Raw genomic sequence first — 21,951 nt, 5'->3', positions numbered from 1 at the left:
GCTGTGTTGTGATGGGGTCTGGTACAGCTGTGTTGTGATGGGGTATAGTAGAGCTGTGTTGTGATGGGGTCTAGTAGAGCTGTGTTGTGATGGGGTCTAGTAGAGCTGTGTTGTGATGGGGTCTAGTAGAGCTGTGTTATGATGGGGTCTAGTAGAGCTGTGTCTTGATGGGGTCTAGTAGAGCTGTGTTGTGATGGGGTCTAGTAGAGCTGTGTTGTGATGGGCCGGGTCTAGTAGAGCTGTGTTGTGATGGGGACTAGTAGAGCTGTGTTGTGATGGGGTCTAGTAGAGCTGTGTTGTGATGGGGTCTAGTAGAGCTGTGTTGTGATAGGGTCTAGTAGAGCTTTGTTGTGATGGGGTCTAGTAGAGCTGTGTTGTGATGGGGTCTAGTAGAGCTGTGTTGTGATGGGGTCTAGTAGAGCTGTGTTGTGATGGGGTCTAGTAGAGCTGTGTTGTGATGGGCCGGGTCTAGTAGAGCTGTGTTGTGATGGGCCGGGTCTAGTAGAGCTGTGTTGTGATGGGCCGGGTCTAGTAGATCTGTGTTGTGATGGGGTCTAGTAGAGCTGTGTTGTGATGGGGTCTAGTAGAGCTGTGTTGTGATGGGGTCTAGTAGAGCTGTGTTGTGATGGGGTCTGGTAGAGCTGTGTTGTGATGGGCCGGGTCTAGTAGAGATGTGTTGTGATGGGGTCTAGTAGAGCTGTGTTGTGATGGGTCTAGTAGAGCTGTGTTGTGATGGGGTCTAGTAGAGCTGTGTTGTGATGGGGTCTAGTAGAGCTGTGTTGTGATGGGGTCTAGTAGAGCTGTGTTGTGATGGGGTCTAGTAGAGCTGTGTTGTGATGGGGGTCTAGTAGAGCTGTGTTGTGATGGGGTCTAGTAGAGCTGTGTTGTGGTGGGGTCTAGTAGAGCTGTGTTGTGATAGGGTCTAGTAGAGCTGTGTTGTGATGGGGGTCTAGTAGAGCTGTGTTGTGATGGGGTCTAGTAGAGCTGTGTTGTGGTGGGGTCTAGTAGAGCTGTGTTGTGATGGGGGTCTAGTAGAGCTGTGTTGTGATGGGGTCTAGTAGAGCTGTGTTGTGATGGGGTCTAGTAGAGCTGTGTTGTGATGGGGTCTAGTAGAGCTGTGTTGTGATGGGGTCTAGGTCTCTAGTATAGCTGTGTTGTGATGGGTCAGGTCTAGTATAGCTGTGTTGTGATGGGGTCTAGTAGAGCTGTGTTGTGATGGGTCAGGTCTAGTATAGCTGTGTTGTGATGGGGTATGGTAGAGCTGTGATGTGATGGGGTCTAGTAGAGCTGTGTTGTGATGGGCCTGGTCTAGTAGAGCTGTGTTGTGATGGGGGTCTAGTAGAGCTGTGTTGTGATGGGGTCTGGTACAGCTGTGTTGTGATGGGGTCTAGTAGAGCTGTGTTGTGATGGGGTCTAGTAGAGCTGTGTTGTGATGGGGTCTAGTAGAGCTGTGTTGTGATGGGTTCTAGTAGAGCTGTGTTATGATGGGGTCTAGTAGAGCTGTGTCTTGATGGGGTCTAGTAGAGCTGTGTTGTGATGGGGTCTAGTAGAGCTGTGTTGTGATGGGCCGGGTCTAGTAGAGCTGTGTTGTGATGGGGACTAGTAGAGCTGTGTTGTGATGGGGTCTAGTAGAGCTGTGTTGTGATGGGGGTCTAGTAGAGCTGTGTTGTGATAGGGTCTAGTAGAGCTTTGTTGTGATGGGGTCTAGTAGAGCTGTGTTGTGATGGGGTCTAGTAGAGCTGTGTTGTGATGGGGTCTAGTAGAGCTGTGTTGTGATGGGGTCTAGTAGAGCTGTGTTGTGATGGGCCGGGTCTAGTAGAGCTGTGTTGTGATGGGCCGGGTCTAGTAGAGCTGTGTTGTGATGGGCCGGGTCTAGTAGATCTGTGTTGTGATGGGGTCTAGTAGAGCTGTGTTGTGATGGGGTCTAGTAGAGCTGTGTTGTGATGGGGTCTAGTAGAGCTGTGTTGTGATGGGGTCTGGTAGAGCTGTGTTGTGATGGGCCGGGTCTAGTAGAGATGTGTTGTGATGGGGTCTAGTAGAGCTGTGTTGTGATGGGGTCTAGTAGAGCTGTGTTGTGATGGGGTCTAGTAGAGCTGTGTTGTGATGGGGTCTAGTAGAGCTGTGTTGTGATGGGGTCTAGTAGAGCTGTGTTGTGATAGGGTCTAGTAGAGCTGTGTTGTGATGGGGTCTAGTAGAGCTGTGTTGTGATGGGGTCTAGTAGAGCTGTTGTGATGGGGTCTAGTAGAGCTGTGTTGTGATGGGGTCTAGTAGAGCTGTGTTGTCGATGGGGTCTAGTAGAGCTGTGTTGTGATGGGGTCTAGTAGAGCTGTGTTGTGATGGGGTCTAGTAGAGCTGTGTTGTGATGGGGTCTAGTAGAGCTGTGTTGTGATGGGGTCTAGTAGAGCTGTGTTGTGATGGGGTCTAGTAGAGCTGTGTTGTGATGGGTCAGGTCTAGTATAGCTGTGTTGTGATGGGGTCTAGTAGAGCTGTGTTGTGATGGGTCAGGTCTAGTATAGCTGTGTTGTGATGGGGTATGGTAGAGCTGTGATGTGATGGGGTCTAGTAGAGCTGTGTTGTGATGGGCCTGGTCTAGTAGAGCTGTGTTGTGATGGGGTCTAGTAGAGCTGTGTTGTGATGGGGTCTGGTACAGCTGTGTTGTGATGGGGTCTAGTAGAGCTGTGTTGTGATGGGCCGGGTCTAGTAGAGCTGTGTTGTGATGGGGTCTAGTAGAGCTGTGTTGTGATGGGGTCTAGTAGAGCTGTGTTATGATGGGGTCTAGTAGAGCTGTGTCTTGATGGGGTCTAGTAGAGCTGTGTTGTGATGGGGTCTAGTAGAGCTGTGTTGTGATGGGGTCTAGTAGAGCTGTGTTGTGATGGGGTCTAGTAGAGCTGTGTTGTGATAGGGTCTAGTAGAGCTTTGTTGTGATGGGGTCTAGTAGAGCTGTGTTGTGATGGGGTCTAGTAGAGCTGTGTTGTGATGGGGTCTAGTAGAGCTGTGTTGTGATGGGGTCTAGTAGAGCTGTGTTGTGATGGCCGGGTCTAGTAGAGCTGTGTTGTGATGTGGCGGTCTAGTAGAGATGTGTTGTGATGGGGTCTAGTAGAGCTGTGTTGTGATGGGTCTAGTAGAGCTGTGTTGTGATGGGGGTCTAGTAGAGCTGTGTTTGTGATGGGGTCTAGTAGAGCTGTGTTGTGATGGGGTCTAGTAGAGCTGTGTTGTGATAGGGTCTAGTAGAGCTGTGTTGTGATGGGGTCTAGTAGAGCTGTGTTGTGATGGGGACTAGTAGAGCTGTGTTGTGGTGGGGTCTAGTAGAGCTGTGTTGTGATGGGGTCTAGTAGAGCTGTGTTGTGATGGGGTCTAGTAGAGCTGTGTTGTGATGGGGTCTAGTAGAGCTGTGTTGTGATGGGGTCTAGTAGAGCTGTGTTGTGATGGGGTCTAGTAGAGCTGTGTTGTGATGGGGTCTAGTAGAGCTGTGTTGTGATGGGTCAGGTCTAGTATAGCTGTGTTGTGATGGGGTCTAGTAGAGCTGTGTTGATGGGTCATCTAGTATAGCTGTGTTGTGATGGGGGTATGGTAGAGCTGTGATGTGATGGGGTCTAGTAGAGCTGTGTTGTGATGGGCCTGGTCTAGTAGAGCTGTGTTGTGATGGGGTCTAGTAGAGCTGTGTTGTGATGGGGTCTGGTACAGCTGTGTTGTGATGGGGTCTAGTAGAGCTGTGTTGTGATGGGCCGGGTCTAGTAGAGCTGTGTTGTGATGGGGTCTAGTAGAGCTGTGTTATGATGGGGTCTAGTAGAGCTGTGTCTTGATGGGGTCTAGTAGAGCTGTGTTGTGATGGGGTCTAGTAGAGCTGTGTTGTGATGGGGTCTAGTAGAGCTGTGTTGTGATGGGGTCTAGTAGAGCTGTGTTGTGATAGGGTCTAGTAGAGCTGTGTTGTGATGGGGTCTAGTAGAGCTGTGTTGTGATGGGGTCTGAGTACAGCTGTGTTGTGATGGGGTCTAGTAGAGCTGTGTTCGTGATGGGGTCTAGTAGAGCTGTGTTGTGATGGGCGGGTCTAGTAGAGCTGTGTTGTGATGGGCCGGGTCTAGTAGAGCTGTGTTGTGATGGGCCGGGTCTAGTAGAGCTGTGTTGTGATGGGGTCTAGTAGAGCTGTGTTGTGATGGGGTCTAGTAGAGCTGTGTTGTGATGGGCCGGGTCTAGTAGAGCTGTGTTGTGATGGGGTCTAGTAGAGCTGTGTTGTGATGGGGTCTGGTAGAGCTGTGTTGTGATGGGGTCTAGTATTGCTGTGTTGTGATGGGGTCTAGTAGAGCTGTGTTGTGATGGGGGTCTAGTAGAGCTGTGTTGTGATGGGGTCTAGTAGAGCTGTGTTGTGATGGGGTCTAGTAGAGCTGTATTGTGATGGGTCTAGTAGAGCTGTGTTGTGATGGGGTCTAGTAGAGCTGTGTTGTGATGGGGTCTGGTAGAGCTGTGTTGTGATGGGGTCTGGTAGAGCTGTGTTGTGATGGGGTCTAGTAGAGCTGTGTTGTGATGGGGTCTAGTAGTGCTGTGTTGTGATGGGGTCTAGTAGAGCTGTGTTGTGATGGGCTGGGTCTAGTAGAGCTGTGTTGTGATGGGGTCTAGTAGAGCTGTGTTGTGATGGGCCTGGTCTAGTAGAGCGGTGTTGTGATGGGGTCTAGTAGAGCTGTGTTGTGATGGGGTCTAGTAGAGCTGTGTTGTGATGGGCCGGGTCTAGTAGAGCTGTGTTGTGATGGGGTCTAGTAGTGCTGTGTTGTGATGGGGTCTAGTAGAGCTGTGTTGTGGTGGGGTCTAGTAGAGCTGTGTTGTGATGGGGTCTAGTAGAGCTGTGTTGTGATGGGGTCTGGTAGAGCTGTGTTGTGATGGGGTCTGGTAGAGCTGTGTTGTGATGGGGTCTAGTAGAGCTGTGTTGTGATGGGGTCTAGTAGTGCTGTGTTGTGATGGGGTCTAGTAGAGCTGTGTTGTGATGGGCTGGGTCTAGTAGAGCTGTGTTGTGATGGGGTCTAGTAGAGCTGTGTTGTCAGATGGGCGGGTCTAGTAGAGCTGTGTTGCTGATGGGCCGGGTCTAGTAGAGCTGTGTTGTGATGGGCGGGTCTAGTAGAGATGTGTTTGTGATGGGGTCTAGTAGAGCTGTGTTTGTGATGGGTCTAGTAGAGCTGTGTTGTGATGGGTTCTAGTAGAGCTGTGTTGTGATGGGGTCTAGTAGAGCTGTGTTGTGATGGGGTCTAGTAGAGCTGTGTTGTGATAGGGTCTAGTAGAGCTGTGTTGTGATGGGGTCTAGTAGAGCTGTGTTGTGATGGGGTCTAGTAGAGCTGTGTTGTGGTGGGGGTCTAGTAGAGCTGTGTTGTGATGGGGTCTAGTAGAGCTGCGTTGTGATGGGGTCTAGTAGAGCTGTGTTGTGATGGGGTCTAGTAGAGCTGTGTTGTGATGGGGTCTAGTAGAGCTGTGTAGATGGGGTCTAGTAGAGCTGTGTTGTGATGGGTCAGGTCTAGTATAGCTGTGTTGTGATGGGTCAGGTCTAGTATAGCTGTGTTGTGATGGGGTCTAGTAGAGCTGTGTTGTGATGCGTCAGGTCTAGTATAGCTGTATTGTGATGGGTATGGTCAGAGCTGTGATGTGATGGGGTCTAGTAGAGCTGTGTTGTGATGGGCCTGGTCAGTAGAGCTGTGTTGTACAGATGGGGTCTAGTAGAGCTGTGTTGTGATGGGGTCTCGGACAGCTGTGTTGTGATGGGGTATAGTAGAGCTGTGTTGTGATGGGGGTCTAGTAGAGCTGTGTTGTGATGGGGGTCTAGTAGAGCTGTGTTGTGATGGGGTCTAGTAGAGCTGTGTCATGATGGGGTCTAGTAGAGCTGTGTCTTGATGGGTCCAGTAGAGCTGTTTGATGGGGTCTAGTAGAGCTGTGTTGTGGCAGGGTCTAGTAGAGCTGTGTTGTGATGGGGACTAGTAGAGCTGTGTTGTGATGGGGGTCTAGTAGAGCTGTGTTGTGATGGGGTCTAGTAGAGCTGTGTTGTGATAGGGTCTAGTAGAGCTTTGTTGTGATGGGGTCTAGTAGAAAGCTCGTGTTGTGATGGGGTCTAGTAGAGCTGTGTTGTGATGGGGTCTAGTAGAGCTGTGTTGTGATGGGGTCTAGTAGAGCTGTGTTGTGATGGGCCGGGTCTAGTAGAGCTGTGTTGTGATGGAGGTCTAGTAGAGCTGTATAGATGGGCGGGTCTAGTAGATCTGTGTTGTGATGGGGTCTAGTAGAGCTGTGTTGTGATGGGGTCTAGTAGAGCTGTTTGTGATGGGGTCTAGTAGAGCTGTGTTGTGATGGGGGTCTGGTAGAGCTGTGTTGTGATGGGGGGTCTAGTAGAGATGTGTTGTGATGGGGTCTAGTAGAGGCTGTGTTGTGATGGGTCTAGTAGAGCTGTGTTGTGATGGGGTCTAGTAGAGCTGTGTTGTGATGGGGTCTAGTAGAGCTGTATTGATGGGTCTAGTAGAGCTGTGTTGTGATGGGGTCTAGTAGAGCTGTGTTGTGGATGGGGTCTAGTAGAGCTGTGTTGTGATGGGGTCTAGTAGAGCTGTGTTGTGGTGGGGTCTGTAGAGCTGTGTTGTGATGGGGTCTAGTAGAGCTGTGTTGTGATGGGGTCTAGTAGAGCGTGTGGATGGGGTCTAAGTGAGAGCTGTGTTGTGGTGGGGTCTAGTAGAGCTGTGTTGTGATGGGGTCTAGTAGAGCTGTGTTGTGATGGGGGTCTAGTAGAGCTGTGTTGTGATGGGGTCTAGTAGAGCTGTAAGCCGTGTGATGGGGTCTAGTAGAGCTGTGTGTTGTGATGGGGGTCTAGTAGAGCTGTGTTGTGATGGGTCAGGTCTAGTATAGCTGTGTTGTGATGGGTCGGTCTAGTATAGCTGTGTTGTGATGGGGTCTAGTAGAGCTGTGTTGTGATGGGTCAGGTCTAGTATAGCTGTGTTGTGATGGGGTGCTGGTAGAGCTGTGATGTGATGGGGTCTAGTAGAGCTGTGTTGTGATGGGCCTGGTCTAGTAGAGCTGTGTTGTGATGGGGTCTAGTAGAGCTGTGTTTGTGATGGGGTCTGGTACAGCTGTGGTTGTGATGGGGTCTAGTAGAGCTGTGTTGTGATGGGTCTAGTAGAGCTGTGTTGTTGATGGGGTCTAGTAGAGCTGTGTTGTGATAGGGGTTCTAGTAGAGCTGTGTTATGATGGGGTCTAGTAGAGCTGTGTCTTGATGGGGTCTAGTAGAGCTGTGTTGTGATGGGGTAGTAGAGCTGTGTTGTGATGGGCCGGGTCTAGTAGAGCTGTGTTGTGATGGGGACTAGTAGAGCTGTGTTGTGATGGGGTCTAGTAGAGCTGTGTTGTGATGGGTCTAGTAGAGCTGTGTTTGATAGGGTCTAGTAGAGCTTTGTTGTGATGGGGTCTAGTAGAGCTGTGTTTTGTGATGGGGGTCTAGTAGAGCTGTGTTGTGATGGGTCTAGTAGAGCTGTGTTGTGATGGGGTCTAGTAGAGCTGTGTTGTGATGGGCGGGGTCTAGTAGAGCTGTGTTGTGATGGGCCGGGTCTAGTAGAGCTGTATTTAGATGGGCCGGGTCTAGTAGATCTGTGTTGTGTGGGTCTAGTAGAGCTGTGTTGTGATGGGGGTCTAGTAGAGCTGTGTTGTGATGGGGTCTAGTAGAGCTGTGTTGTGATGGGGGTCTGGTAGAGCTGTGTTGTGATGGGGTCTAGTAGAGATGTGTTGCATGATGGGGTCTAGTAGAGCTGTGTTGCTGATGGGTCTAGTAGAGCTGTGTTGTGATGGGGTCTAGTAGAGCTGTGTTGTGATGGGGTCTAGTAGAGCTGTGTTGTCAGATGGGGTCCAGTAGAGCTAGGTGTTGTGATAGGGTCTAGTAGAGCTGTGTTGTGATGGGGTCTAGTAGAGCTGTGTTGTGATGGGGTCTGGTAGAGCTGTGTTGTGATGGGGTCTAGTAGAGCTGTGTTGTGATGGGGTCTAGTAGAGCTGTGTTGTGATGGGGTCTAGTAGAGCTGTGTTCATGATGGGGGTCTAGTAGAGCTGTGTTGTGATGGGGTCTAGTAGAGCTGTGTTGTGATGGGGTCTAGTGAGCTGTGTTGTGATGGGGTCTAGTAGAGCTGTGTTGTGATGGGGTTCCTAGTAGACTGTGTTGTGATGGGGTCTAGTAGAGCTGTGTTGTGATGGGTCAGGTCTAGTATAGCTGTGTTGTGATGGGGTCTAGTAGAGCTGTGTTGTGATGGGTCAGGTCTAGTATAGCTGTGTTGTCAGATGGGGTATGGTAGAGCTGTGATGTGATGGGTCTAGTAGAGCTGTGTTGTGATGGGCCTGGTCTAGTAGAGCTGTTGATGGGGTCTAGTAGAGCTGTGTTGTGATGGGGTCCGGTACAGCTGTGTGTGATGGGTCTAGTAGAGCTGTGTTGTGATGGGCATCTAGTAGAGCTGTGTTGTGATGGGGTCTAGTAGAGCTGTGTTTGTGATGGGGTCTAGTAGAGCTGTGTTGTCGATGGGGTCTAGTAGAGCTGTGTCTTGATGGGGTCTAGTAGAGCTGTGTTGTGATGGGGTCTAGTAGAGCTGTGTTGTGGTAACTAGTAGAGCTGTGGTTGTGATGGGGTCTAGTAGAGCTGTGTTGTGATAGGGTCTAGTAGAGCTTTGTGTGCTGTGTGATGGGGTCTAGTAGAGCTGTGTAGATGGGGTCCTAGTAGAGCTGTGTTGTGATGGGGTCCAGTAGAGCTGTAGATTCGTGATGGCAGGGTCTAGTAGAGCTGTATTGTGATGGGTTGGTCCAGTAGAGATGTGTTGTGATGGGGTCTAGTAGAGCTGTGTTGTGATGGGTCTAGTAGAGCTGTATTTGTGATAGGGTCTAGTAGAGCTGTGTTGTGATGGGGTCTAGTAGAGCTGTGTTGCTCGATAGGGTCTAGTAGAGCTGTGTTGTGATAGGGTAGTAGAGCTGTGTTTGTGATGGGGTCTAGTAGAGCTGTGTTGTGATGGGGACTAGTAGAGCTGTGTTGTGATGGGGTCTAGTAGAGCTGTGTTGTGATGGGGTCTAGTAGAGCTGTTGTGATGGGGGTCTAGTAGAGCTGTGTTGTGATGGGGTCTAGTAGAGCTGTGTTGTGATGGGGTCTAGTAGAGCTGTGTTGTGATGGGGTCTAGTAGAGCTGTGTTGTGATGGGGTCTAGTAGAGCTGTGTTGTGATGGGTCAGGTCTAGTATAGCTGTGTTGTGATGGGGTCTAGTAGAGCTGTAAGTTGTGATGGGTCAGGTCTAGTATAGCTGTGTTGTGATGGGGTATGGTGGAGCTGTGATTGTGATGGGGTCTAGTAGAGCTGATGTTGTGATGGGGCCTGGTCTAGTAGAGCTGCATGATGGGGTCTAGTAGAGCTGTGTTGTGATGGGGTCTGGTACAGCTGTGTTGTGATGGGGTCTAGTAGAGCTGTGTTGTGATGGGCGGTCTAGTAGAGCTGTAGTTGTGATGGGGTCTAGTAGAGCTGTGTTATGATGGGGTCTAGTAGAGGCTGTGTCTTGATGGGGTCTAGTAGAGCTGTTTGATGGGGTCTAGTAGAGCTGTGTTGTGATGGGGGTCTAGTAGAGCTGTGTTGTGATGGGGTCTATAGAGCTGTGTTGTGATGAGGTCTAGTAGAGCTGTGTTGTGATGGGGGTCTAGTAGAGCTGTGTTGTGATGGGGTCTAGTACAGCTGTGTTGTGATGGGGTCCAGTAGAGCTGTGTTGTGATGGGGTCTAGTAGAGCTGTGTTGTGATGGGCCGGGTCCAGTAGAGCTGTGTTGTGATGGGCGGTCTAGTAGAGCTGTGTTGTGATGGGCCGGTCTAGTAGAGCTAGCGTTGTGATGGGGTCTAGTAGAGCTGTGTTGTGATGGGGTCTAGTAGAGCTGTGTTGTGATAGCGGGTCTAGTAGAGCTGTGTTGTGATGGGAGTCTAGTAGAGCTGTGTTGTGATGGGGTCTGGTAGAGCTGTGATTGTGGATGGGGTCTAGTATTGCTGTGTTGTGATGGGGTCTAGTAGAGCTGTGTTGTGATGGTCTAGTAGAGCTGCTGTTGTGATGGGGGTCTAGTAGAGCTGTGTTGTGATGGGGTCTAGAGAGCTGTATTGTGATGGGTCCTAGTAGAGCTGTGTTAAAAGTGATGGGGGTCTATAATGAGCTGGTGTTGTGATGGGGTCTGGTAGAGCTGTGTTGTGATGGGGTCTGGTAGAGCTGTGGTTGTGATGGGGGTCTAGTAGAGCTGTGTTGTGATGGGGTCTAGTAGTGCTGTGTTGTGATGGGGTCTAGTAGAGCTGTGTTGTGATGGGCTGGGTCTAGTAGAGCTGTGTTGTGATGGGGTCTAGTAGAGCTGTGTTGTGATGCGGGTCTAGTAGAGCTGTGTTGTGATGGGCGGTCTAGTAGAGCTGTGTTGTACGGATGGGGGGTCTAGTAGAGATGTTGTGATGGGGTCTAGTAGAGCTGTGTTGTGATGTGGGCCTAGTAGAGCTGTGTTGTGATGGGGTCTAGTAGAGCTGTGTTGTGCATGGGGTCTAGTAGAGCTGTGTTGTGATGGGGTCTCAGTAGAGCTGTGTTGTGATAGGTCTAGTAGAGCTGTGTTGTGATGGGTCTAGTAGAGCTGTGTTGTGATGGGGTCTAGTAGAGCTGTGTTGTGGTGGGGTCTAGTAGAGCTGTGTTGTGATGGGGTCTAGTAGAGCTGTGTTGTGATGGGGTCTAGTAGAGCTGTGTTGTGATGGGGGTCTAGTAGAGCTGTGTTGTGATGGGGTCTAGTAGAGCTGTGTTGTGATGGGGTCTAGTAGAGCTGTGTTGTGATGGTCAGGTCTAGTATAGCTGTAGGTTGTGATGGGTCAGGTCTAGTATAGCTGTGTTGTGATGGGGTCTAGTAGAGCGTGTGTTGTGATGGGTCGGGTCTAGTATAGCTGTGTTGTGATGGGGTATGGTAGAGCTGTGATGTGATGGGGTCTAGTAGAGCTGTGTTGTGAAGATGGGCCTGGTCTAGTAGAGCTGTGTTGTGATGGGGTCTAGTAGAGCTGTGTTGTGATGGGGTCTGGTACAGCTGTGTTGTGATGTCTAGTAGAGCTGTGTTGTGATGGGGTCTAGTAGAGGCTGTGTTGTGATGGGGTCTAGTAGAGCTGTGTTGTGATGGGGTCTAGTAGAGCTGTGTTATGATGGGGGGTCTAGTAGAGCTGTGTCTTGATGGGGTCTAGTAGAGCTGTGTTGTGATGGGGTCTAGTAGAGCTGTGTTGTGATGGGCCGGTCTAGTAGAGCTGTGTTGTGATGGGGACTAGTAGAGCTGTATTGTGATGGGGTCTAGTAGAGCTGTGTTGTGATGGGGTCTAGTAGAGCTGTGTTGTGATAGGGTCTAGTAGAGCTTTGTTGTGATGGGGTCTAGTAGAGCTGTGTTGTGATGGGGTCTAGTAGAGCTGTGTTGTGATGGGGTCTAGTAGAGCTGTGTTGTGATGGGGTCTAGTAGAGCTGTGTTGTCGATGGGCCGGGTCTAGTAGAGCTGTGTTGTGATGAAGGGTCTAGTAGAGCTGTGTTGTGATGGGCCGGGTCTAGTAGATCTGTGTTGTGATGGGGTCTAGTAGAGCTGTGTTGTGATGGGGTCTAGTAGAGCTGTGTTGTGATGGGGTCTAGTAGAGCTGTGTTGTGATGGGGTCTGGTAGAGCTGTGTTGTGATGGGCCGGGTCTAGTAGAGATGTGTTGTCGATGGGGTCTAGTAGAGCTGTGTTGTGATGTCTAGTAGAGCTGTGTTGTGATGGGGTCTAGTAGAGCTGTGTTGTGATGGGGTCTAGTAGAGCTGTGTTGTGATGGGGTCTAGTAGAGCTGTGTTGTGATGGGGTCTAGTAGAGCTGTGTTGTGATGGGGTCTAGTAGAGCTGTGTTGTGATGGGGTCTAGTAGAGCTGTGTTGTGGTGGGGTCTAGTAGAGCTGTGTTGTGATAGGGTCTAGTAGAGCTGTGTTGTGATGGGGTCTAGTAGAGCTGTGTTATGATGGGGTCTAGTAGAGCTGTGTTGTGGTGGGGTCTAGTAGAGCTGTGTTGTGATAGGGTCTAGTAGAGCTGTGTTGTGATGGGGTCTAGTAGAGCTGTGTTGTGATGGGGTCTAGTACAGCTGTGTTGTGATGGGGTCTAGTAGAGCTGTGTTGTGATGGGGTCTAGTAGAGCTGTGTTGTGATGGGCCGGGTCTAGTAGAGCTGTGTTGTGATGGGCCGGGTCTAGTAGAGCTGTGTTGTGATGGGCCTCGGGTCTAGTAGAGCTGTGAATTGTGATGGGGTCTAGTAGAGCTGTGTTGTGATGGGGTCTAGTAGAGCTGTGTTGTGATGGGGCTCTAGTAGAGCTGTGTTGTGATGGGGTCTAGTAGAGCTGTGTTGTGATGGGGGTCTAGTAGAGCTGTGTTGTGATGGGGTCTAGTATTGCTGTGTTGTGATGGGGTCTAGTAGAGCTGTGTTGTATGGGGTCTAGTAGAGCTGTGTTGTGATGGGGTCTAGTAGAGCTGTGTTGTGATGGGGTCTAGTAGAGCTGTGTTGTGATGGGGTCTAGTAGAGCTGTGTTGTGATGGGGTCTAGTAGAGCTGTGTTGTGATGGGGTCTGGTAGAGCTGTGTTGTGATGGGGTCTGGTAGAGCTGTGTTGTGATGGGGTCTAGTAGAGCTGTGTTGTGATGGGGTCTAGTAGTGCTGTGTTGTGATGGGGTCTAGTAGAGCTGTGTTGTGATGGGCTGGGTCTAGTAGAGCTGTGTTGTGATGGGGTCTAGTAGAGCTGTGTTGTGATGGGCCGGGTCTAGTAGAGCTGTGTTGTGATGGGCCGGGTCTAGTAGAGCTGTGTTGTGATGGGCCGGGTCTAGTAGAGATGTGTTGTGATGGGGTCTAGTAGAGCTGTGTTGTGATGGGTCTAGTAGAGCTGTGTTGTGATGGGGTCTAGTAGAGCTGTGTTGTGATGGGGTCTAGTAGAGCTGTGTTGTGATGGGGTCTAGTAGAGCTGTGTTGTGATAGGGTCTAGTAGAGCTGTGTTGTGATGGGGTCTAGTAGAGCTGTGTTGTGATGGGGTCTAGTAGAGCTGTGTTGTGGTGGGGTCTAGTAGAGCTGTGTTGTGATGGGGGTCTAGTAGAGCTGTGTTGTGATGGGGTCTAGTAGAGCTGTGTTGTGATGGGGTCTAGTAGAGCTGTGTTGTGATGGGGTCTAGTAGAGCTGTGTTGTGATGGGGTCTAGTAGAGCTGTGTTGTGATGGGTCCAGGTCTAGTATATGCTGTGTTGTGATGGGTCAGGTCTAGTATAGCTGTGTTGTGATGGGGGTCTAGTAGAGCTGTGTTGTGATGGGTCAGGTCTAGTATAGCTGTGTTGTGATGGGAGTATGGTAGAGCTGTATGTGATGGGGTCTAGTAGAGCTGTGTTGTGATGGGCCTGGTCTAGTAGAGCTGTGTTGTGATGGGGGTCTAGTAGAGCTGTGTTGATGATGGGGGTCTGGTACAGCTGTGTTGTGATGGGGTCTAGTAGAGCTGTGTTGTGATGGGGTCTAGTAGAGCTGTGTTGTGATGGGGTCTAGTAGAGCTGTGTTGTGATGGGGTCTAGTAGAGCTGTGTTATGATGGGGGTCTAGTAGAGCTGTGTCTTGATGGGGTCTAGTAGAGCTGTGTTGTGATGGGGGTCTAGTAGAGCTGTGTTGTAGATGGCGGGTCTAGTAGAGCTGTGTTGTGATGGGGGACTAGTAGAGCTGTATTGTGATGGGGTCTAGTAGAGCTGTGTTGTGATGGGGTCTAGTAGAGCTGTGTTGTGATAGGGTCTAGTAGAGCTTTGTTGTGATGGGGTCTAGTAGAGCTGTGTTGTGATGGGGTCTAGTAGAGCTGTGTTGTGATGGGGTCTAGTAGAGCTGTGTTGTGATGGGGTCTAGTAGAGCTGTGTTGTGATGGGCGGGTCTAGTAGAGCTGTGTTGTGATGGGGGGTCTAGTAGAGCTGTGTTGTGATGGGCGTCTAGTAGATCTGTGTTGTGATGGGGTCTAGTAGAGCTGTGTTGTGATGGGGGTCTCAGTAGAGCTGTGTTGTGATGGGGTCTAGTAGAGCTGTGTTGTGATGGGCCGGGTCTAGTAGAGATGTGTTGTGATGGGGGTCTAGTAGAGCTGTGTTGTGATGGGGTCTAGTAGAGCTGTGTTGTGATGGGGTCTAGTAGAGCTGTGTTGTGATGGGGTCTAGTAGAGCTGTGTTGTGATGGGGTCTAGTAGAGCTGTGTTGTGATGGGGTCTAGTAGAGCTGTGTTGTGATGGGGTCTAGTAGAGCTGTGTTGTGATGGGGTCTAGTAGAGCTGTGTTGTGGTGGGGTCTAGTAGAGCTGTGTTGTGATAGGGTCTAGTAGAGCTGTGTTGTGATGGGGTCTAGTAGAGCTGTGTTGTGATGGGGTCTAGTAGAGCTGTGTTGTGGTGGGGTCTAGTAGAGCTGTGTTGTGATGGGGTCTAGTAGAGCTGTGTTTGATGGGGTCTAGTAGAGCTGTGTTGTGATGGGGTCTAGTAGAGCTGTGTTGTGATGGGGTCTAGTAGAGCTGTGTTGTGATGGGGGTCTAGTAGAGCTGTGTTGTGATGGGTCAGGTCTAGTATAGCTGTGTTGTGATGGGTCAGGTCTAGTATAGCTGTGTTGTGATGGGGTCTAGTAGAGCTGTGTTGTGATGGGTCAGGTCTAGTATAGCTGTGTTGTGATGGGGTATGGTAGAGCTGTGATGTGATGGGGTCTAGTAGAGCTGTGTTGTGATGGGCCTGGTCTAGTAGAGCTGTGTTGTGATGGGGTCTAGTAGAGCTGTGTTGTGATGGGGTCTGGTACAGCTGTGTTGTGATGGGGTCTAGTAGAGCTGTGTTGTGATGGGGTCTAGTAGAGCTGTGTTGTGATGGGGTCTAGTAGAGCTGTGTTGTGATGGGGTCTAGTAGAGCTGTGTTATGATGGGTTCTAGTAGAGCTGTGTCTTATGGGGTCTAGTAGAGCTGTGTTGTGATGGGGTCTAGTAGAGCTGTGTTGTCGATGGGCCGGGTCTAGTAGAGCTGTGTTGTGATGGGGACTAGTAGAGCTGTGTTGTGATGGGGTCTAGTAGAGCTGTGTTGTGATGGGGTCTAGTAGAGCTGTGTTGTGATAGGGTCTAGTAGAGCTTTGTTGTGATGGGGTCTAGTAGAGCTGTGTTGTCGATGGGGGTCTAGTAGAGCTGTGTTGTGATGGGGTCTAGTAGAGCTGTGTTGTGATGGGGTCTAGTAGAGCTGTGTTGTGATGGGCCGGGTCTAGTAGAGCTGTGTTGTGATGGGCCGGGTCTAGTAGAGCTGTGTTGTGATGGGCAGGGTCTAGTAGATCTGTGTTGTGATGGGGTCTAGTAGAGCTGTGTTGTGATGGGGTCCTAGTAGAGCTGTGTTGTGATGGGGTCTAGTAGAGCTGTGTTGTGATGGGGGTCTGGTAGAGCTGTGTTGTGATGGGCCGGGTCTAGTAGAGATGTGTTGTGATGGGGTCTAGTAGAGCTGTGTTGTGATGGGTCTAGTAGAGGCTGTGTTGTGATGGGGTCTAGTAGAGCTGTGTTGTGATGGGTCTAGTAGAGCTGTGTTGTGATGGGGTCTAGTAGAGCTGTGTTGTGATAGGGTCTAGTAGAGCTGTGTTGTGATGGGGTCTAGTAGAGCTGTGTTGTGATGGGGTCTAGTAGAGCTGTGTTGTGATGGGGTCTAGTAGAGCTGTGTTGTGATGGGGGTCTAGTAGAGCTGTGTTGTGGTGGGGTCTAGTAGAGCTGTGTTGTGATGGGGTCTAGTAGAGCTGTGTTGTGATGGGGTCTAGTAGAGCTGTGTTGTGATGGGGTCTAGTAGAGCTGTGTTGTGATGGGGTCTAGTAGAGCTGTGTTGTGATGGGGTCTAGTAGACTGTGTTGTGATGGGGTCTAGTAGAGCTGTGTTGTGATGGGTCAGGTCTAGTATAGCTGTGTTGTGATGGGGTCTAGTAGAGCTGTGTTGTGATGGGTCAGGTCTAGTATAGCTGTGTTGTGATGGGGTATGGTAGAGCTGTGATGTGATGGGGTCTAGTAGAGCTGTATTGTATGGGCCTGGTCTAGTAGAGCTGTGTTGTGATGGGGTCTAGTAGAGCTGTGTTGTGATGGGGTCTGGTACAGCTGTGTTTGTGATGGGGTCTAGTAGAGCTGTGTTGTGATGGGCCGGGTCTAGTAGAGCTGTGTTGTGATGGGGTCTAGTAGAGCTGTGTTGTGATGGGGTCTAGTAGAGCTGTGTTATGATGGGGTCTAGTAGAGCTGTGTCTTGATGGGGTCTAGTAGAGCTGTGTTGTGATGGGGTCTAGTAGAGCTGTGTTGTGATGGGGGTCTAGTAGAGCTGTGTTGTGATGGGGGTCTAGTAGAGCTGTGTTGTGATAGGGTCTAGTAGAGCTTTGTTGTGATGGGGTCTAGTAGAGCTGTGTTGTGATGGGGTCTAGTAGAGCTGTGTTGTGATGGGGTCTAGTAGAGCTGTGTTGTGATGGGGTCTAGTAGAGCTGTGTTGTGATGGGCCGGGTCTAGTAGAGCTGTGTTGTGATGGGCCGGGTCTAGTAGAGATGTGTTGTGATGGGGTCTAGTAGAGCTGTGTTGTGATGGGTCTAGTAGAGCTGTGTTGTGATGGGGTCTAGTAGAGCTGTGTTGTGATGGGGTCTAGTAGAGCTGTGTTGTGATGGGGTCTAGTAGAGCTGTGTTGTGATAGGGTCTAGTAGAGAGCTGTGTTGTGATGGGGTCTAGTAGAGCTGTGTTGTGATGTGGTCTAGTAGAGCTGTGTTGTGGGTGGGGTCTAGTAGAGCTGTGTTGTGATGGGGTCTAGTAGAGCTGTGTTGTGATGGGGTCTAGTAGAGCTGTGTTGTGATGGGGTCTAGTAGAGCTGTGTTGTGATGGGGTCTAGTAGAGCTGTGTTGTGATGGGGTCTAGTAGAGCTGTGTTGTGATGGGGTCTAGTAGAGCTGTGTTGTGATGGGTCAGGTCTAGTATAGCTGTGTTGTGATGGGGTCTAGTAGAGCTGTGTTGTGATGGGTCAGGTCTAGTACTGTGTTGTGATGGGGTATGGTAGAGCTGTGATGTGATGGGGTCTAGTAGAGCTGTGTTGTGATGGGGTCTAGTAGAGCTGTGTTGTGATGGGTCAGGTCTAGTATAGCTGTGTTGTGATGGGTCAGGTCTAGTATAGCTGTCTTGTGATGGGGTCTAGTAGAGCTGTGTTGTGATGGGTCAGGTCTAGTATAGCTGTGTTGTGATGGGGTATGGTAGAGCTGTGATGTGATGGGGTCTAGTAGAGCTGTGTTTTGATGGGCCTGGTCTAGTAGAGCTGTGTTGTGATGGGGTCTAGTAGAGCTGTGTTGTGATGGGGTCTGTACAGCTGTGTTGTACAGGATGGGGTCTAGTAGAGCTGTGTTGTGATGGGGTCTAGTAGAGCTGTGTTGTGATGGGGGTCTAGTAGAGCTGTGTTGTGATGGGGTCTAGTAGAGCTGTGTTATGATGGGGTCTAGTAGAGCTGTGTCTTGATGGGGTCTAGTAGAGCTGTGTTGTGATGGGGTCTAGTAGAGCTGTGTTGTGATGGGCCGGGTCTAGTAGAGCTGTGTTGTGATAGGGGACTAGTAGAGCTGTGTTGTGATGGGGTCTAGTAGAGCTGTGTTGTGATGGGGTCTAGTAGAGCTGTGTTGTGATAGGTCTAGTAGGAGCTTTGTTGTGATGGGGTCTAGTAGAGCTGTGTTGTGATGGGGTCTAGTAGAGCTGTGTTGTGATGGGGTCTAGTAGAGCTGTGTTGTGATGGGGTCTAGTAGAGCTGTGTTGTGATGGGCCGGGTCTAGTAGAGCTGTGTTGTGATGGGCGGGTCTAGTAGAGCTGTGTTGTGATGGGCCGGGTCTAGTAGATCTGTGTTGTGATGGGGTCTAGTAGAGCTGTGTTGTGATGGGGTCTAGTAGAGTCTGTGTTGTCGATGGGGTCTAGTAGAGCTGTGTTGTGATGGGGTCTGGTAGAGCTGTGTTGTGATGGTCGGGTCTAGTAGAGATGTGTTGTGATGGGGTCTAGTAGAGCTGTGTTGTGATGGGTCTAGTAGAGCTGTGTTGTGATGGGGTCTAGTAGAGCTGTGTTGTGATGGGGTCTAGTAGAGCTGTGTTGTGATGGGGTCTAGTAGAGCTGTGTTGTGATAGGGGTCTAGTAGAGCTGTGTTGTGATGGGGTCTAGTAGAGCTGTGTTGTGATGGGGTCTAGTAGAGCTGTGTTGTGATGGGGTCTAGTAGAGCTGTGTTGTAGGGGATGGGGTCTAGTAGAGCTGTGTTGTGGTGGGGTCTAGTAGAGCTGTGTTGTGATGGGGTCTAGTAGAGCTGTGTTGTGATGGGGTCTAGTAGAGCTGTGTTGTGATGGGGGTCTAGTAGAGCTGTGTTGTGATGGGGTCTAGTAGAGCTGTCTTGTGATGGGGTCTAGTAGACTGTGTTGTGATGGGGTCTAGTAGAGCTGTGTTGTGATGGGTCAGGTCTAGTATAGCTGTGTTGTGATGGGGTCTAGTAGAGCTGTGTTGTGATGGGGTCAGGTCTAGTATAGCTGTGTTGTGATGGGGTATGGTAGAGCTGTGATGTGATGGGGTCTAGTAGAGCTGTGTTGTGATGGGCCTGGTCTAGTAGAGCTGTGTTGTGATGGGGTCTAGTAGAGCTGTGTTGTGATGGGGTCTGGTACAGCTGTGTTGTGATGGGGTCTAGTAGAGCTGTGTTGTGGATGGGCGGGTCTAGTAGAGCTGTGTTGTGATGGGGTCTAGTAGAGCTGTGTTGTGATGGGGTCTAGTAGAGCTGTGTTATGATGGGGTCTAGTAGAGCTGTGCTGATGGGTCTAGTAGAGCTGTGTCTTGATGGGGTCTAGTAGAGCTGTGTTGTGATGGGGTCTAGTAGAGCTGTGTTGTGATGGGGTCTAGTAGAGCTGTGTTGTGATAGGGGTCTAGTAGAGGCTGTGTTGTGATAGGGTCTAGTAGAGCTTTGTTGTGATGGGGTCTAGTGAGCTGTGTTGTGATGGGGTCTAGTAGAGCTGTGTTGTGATGGGGTCTAGTAGAGCTGTGTTGTGATGGGGTCTAGTAGAGCTGTGTTGTGATGGGCCGGGTCTCAAGTAGAGCTAGTGTATGTGATGGGCGGGTCTAGTAGAGATGTGTTGTGATGGGAGTCTAGTAGAGCTGTGTTGTGATGGGTCTAGTAGAGCTGTGTTGTGATGGGGGTCTAGTAGAGCTGTGTTGTGATGGGGTCTAGTGAGCTGTGTTGTGATGGGGTCTAGTAGAGCTGTGTTGTGATAGGGTCTAGTAGAGCTGTGTTGTGATGGGGTCTAGTAGAGCTGTGTTGTGATGGGGTCCTAGTAGAGCTGTGTTGTGGTGGGGTCTAGTAGAGCTGTGTTGTGATGGGGTCTAGTAGAGCTGTGTTGTGATGGGTCTAGTAGAGCTGTGTGTGTGATGGGGTCTAGTAGAGCTTTTGTAGATGGGGTCTAGTAGAGCTGTGTTGTGATGGGGTCTAGTAGAGCTGTGTTGTGATGGGGTCTAGTAGAGCTGTGTTGTGATGGGTCAGGTTCTAGTATCTGTGTTGTGATGGGGTCTAGTAGAGCTGTGTTGTGATGGTCAGGTCTAGTATAGCTGTAGTTGTGATGGGGTATGGTAGAGCTGTGATGTGATGGGGTCTAGTAGAGCTGTGTTGTGATGGGCCTGGTCTAGTAGAGCTGTGTTGTGATGGGGTCTAGTAGAGCTGTGTTGTGATGGGGGTCTGGTACAGCTGTGTTGTGATGGGTCTAGTGAGCTGTGTTGTGATAGGCCGGGTCTGTAGAGCTGTGTTGTGATGGGGTCTAGTAGAAGCTGTGTTATGATGGGGTCTAGTAGAGCTGTGTCTTATGGGGGTCTAGTAGAGCTGTGTTGTGATGGGGTCTAGTAGAGCTGTGTTGTGATGGGGGTCTAGTAGAGCTGTGTTGTGATGGGGTCTAGTAGAGCTGTGTTGTGATAGGGTCTAGTAGAGCTGTGTTGTGGATGGGGTCTAGTAGAGCTGTGTTGTGATGGTCTAGTACAGCTGTGTTGTGGATGGGGTCTAGTAGAGCTGTGTTGTGATGGGGTCTAGTAGAGCTGTGTTGTGATGGGCCGGGTCTAGTAGAGCTGTGTTGTGATGGGCGGTCTAGTAGAGCTGTGTTGTGATGGCGGGTCTAGTAGAGCTGTGTTGTGATGGGGTCTAGTAGAGCTGTGTTGTGATGGGGTCTAGTAGAGCTGTGTTGTGATGGGCCGGGTCTAGTAGAGCTGTGTTGTGATGGGGTCTAGTAGAGCTGTGTTGTGATGGGGTCTGGTAGAGCTGTGTTGTGATGGGGTCTAGTATTGCTGTGTTGTGATGGGGTCTAGTAGAGCTGTGTTGTGATGGGGTCTAGTAGAGCTGTGTTGTGATGGGGTCTAGTAGAGCTGTGTTGTGATGGGGTCTAGTAGAGCTGTGTTGCTCGATGGGGTCTAGTAGAGCTGTGTTGTGATGGGGGTCTAGTAGAGCTGTGTTGTGATGGGGTCTAGTAGAGCTGTGTTGTGATGGGGTCTAGTAGAGCTGTGTTGTGATGGGTCGGGTCTAGTAGAGCTGTGTTGTGGTGGGGGTCTAGTAGAGCTGTGTTGTGATGGGGTCTAGTAGAGCTGTGTTGTGATGGGGTCTAGTAGAGCTGTTTGTGATGGGTCTAGTAGAGCTGTGTTGTGATGGGGTCTAGTATAGCTGTGTTGTGATGGGGTCTAGTAGAGCTGTGTTGTGATGGGTCAGGTCTAGTATAGCTGTGTTGTGATGGGGTATGGTAGAGCTGTGTTGTGATGGGGTCTAGTAGAGCTGTGTTGTGATGGGTCTAGTAGAGCTGTGTTGTGATGGGGTCTAGTAGAGCTGTGTTGTGATGGGGTTTAGTAGAGCTGTGTTGTGATGGGGTCCTAGTAGAGCTGTGTTGTGATGGGCCTGGTCTAGTAGAGCTGTGTTGTGATGGGGTCTAGTAGAGCTGTGTTGTGATGGGCCGGGTCTAGTAGAGCTGTGTTGTGATGGGGTCTAGTAGAGCTGTGTTGTGATGGGGTCTAGTAGAGCTGTGTTGTGATGGGGTCTAGTAGAGCTGTGTTGTGATGGGGTCTAGTAGAGCTGTGTTGTGATGGGCCTGGTCTAGTAGAGCGGTGTTGTGATGGGGTCTAGTAGAGCTGTGTTGTGATGGGGTCTGGTAGAGCTGTGTTGTGATGGGGTCTAGTAGAGCTGTGTTGTGATGGGGTCTAGTAGAGCTGTGTTGTGATGGGGTCTAGTAGAGCTGTGTTGTGATGGGGTCTAGTAGAGCTGTGTTGTGATGGGGTCTAGTAGAGCTGTGTTGTGATGGGGTCTAGTAGAGCTGTGTTGTGATGGGCCTGGTCTAGTAGAGCGGTGTTGTGATGGGGTCTAGTAGAGCTGTGTTGTGATGGGGTCTGGTAGAAAGCTGTGTTGTGATGGGGTCTAGTAGAGCTGTGTTGTGATGGGCCTGGTCTAGTAGAGAGCTGTGTTGTGATGGGGTCTAGTAGAGCTGTGTTGTGATGGGCCGGGTCTAGTAGAGCTGTGTTGTGATGGGGTCTAGTAGGGAGCTGTGTTGTGATGGGGTCTAGTAGAGCTGTGTTATCGATGGGGGTCTAGTAGAGCTGTGTTGTGATGGGGTCTAGTAGAGCTGTGTTGTGATGGGCCTGGTCTAGTAGAGCGGTGTTGTGATGGGGTCTAGTAGAGCTGTGTTGTGATGGGGTCTGGTAGAGCTGTGTTGTGATGGGGTCTAGTAGAGCGGTGTTGTGATGGGGTCTAGTAGAGCTGTGTTGTGATGGGGTCTGGTAGAGCTGTGTTGTGATGGGTCTAGTAGAGCTGTGTTGTGATGGGGTCTAGTAGAGTTACTGTGTTGTGATGGGGTCTAGTAGAGCTGTGTTGTGATGGGCCTGGTCTAGTAGAGCGGTGTTGTGATGGGGTCTAGTAGAGCTGTGTTGTGATGGGGTCTGGTAGAGCTGTG

This window comes from Coregonus clupeaformis, unplaced genomic scaffold (genome assembly GCF_020615455.1).
Source record: "Coregonus clupeaformis isolate EN_2021a unplaced genomic scaffold, ASM2061545v1 scaf1351, whole genome shotgun sequence".
NCBI lineage: Eukaryota > Metazoa > Chordata > Actinopteri > Salmoniformes > Salmonidae > Coregonus > Coregonus clupeaformis.
This window is presented reverse-complemented; position numbering follows the sequence as displayed.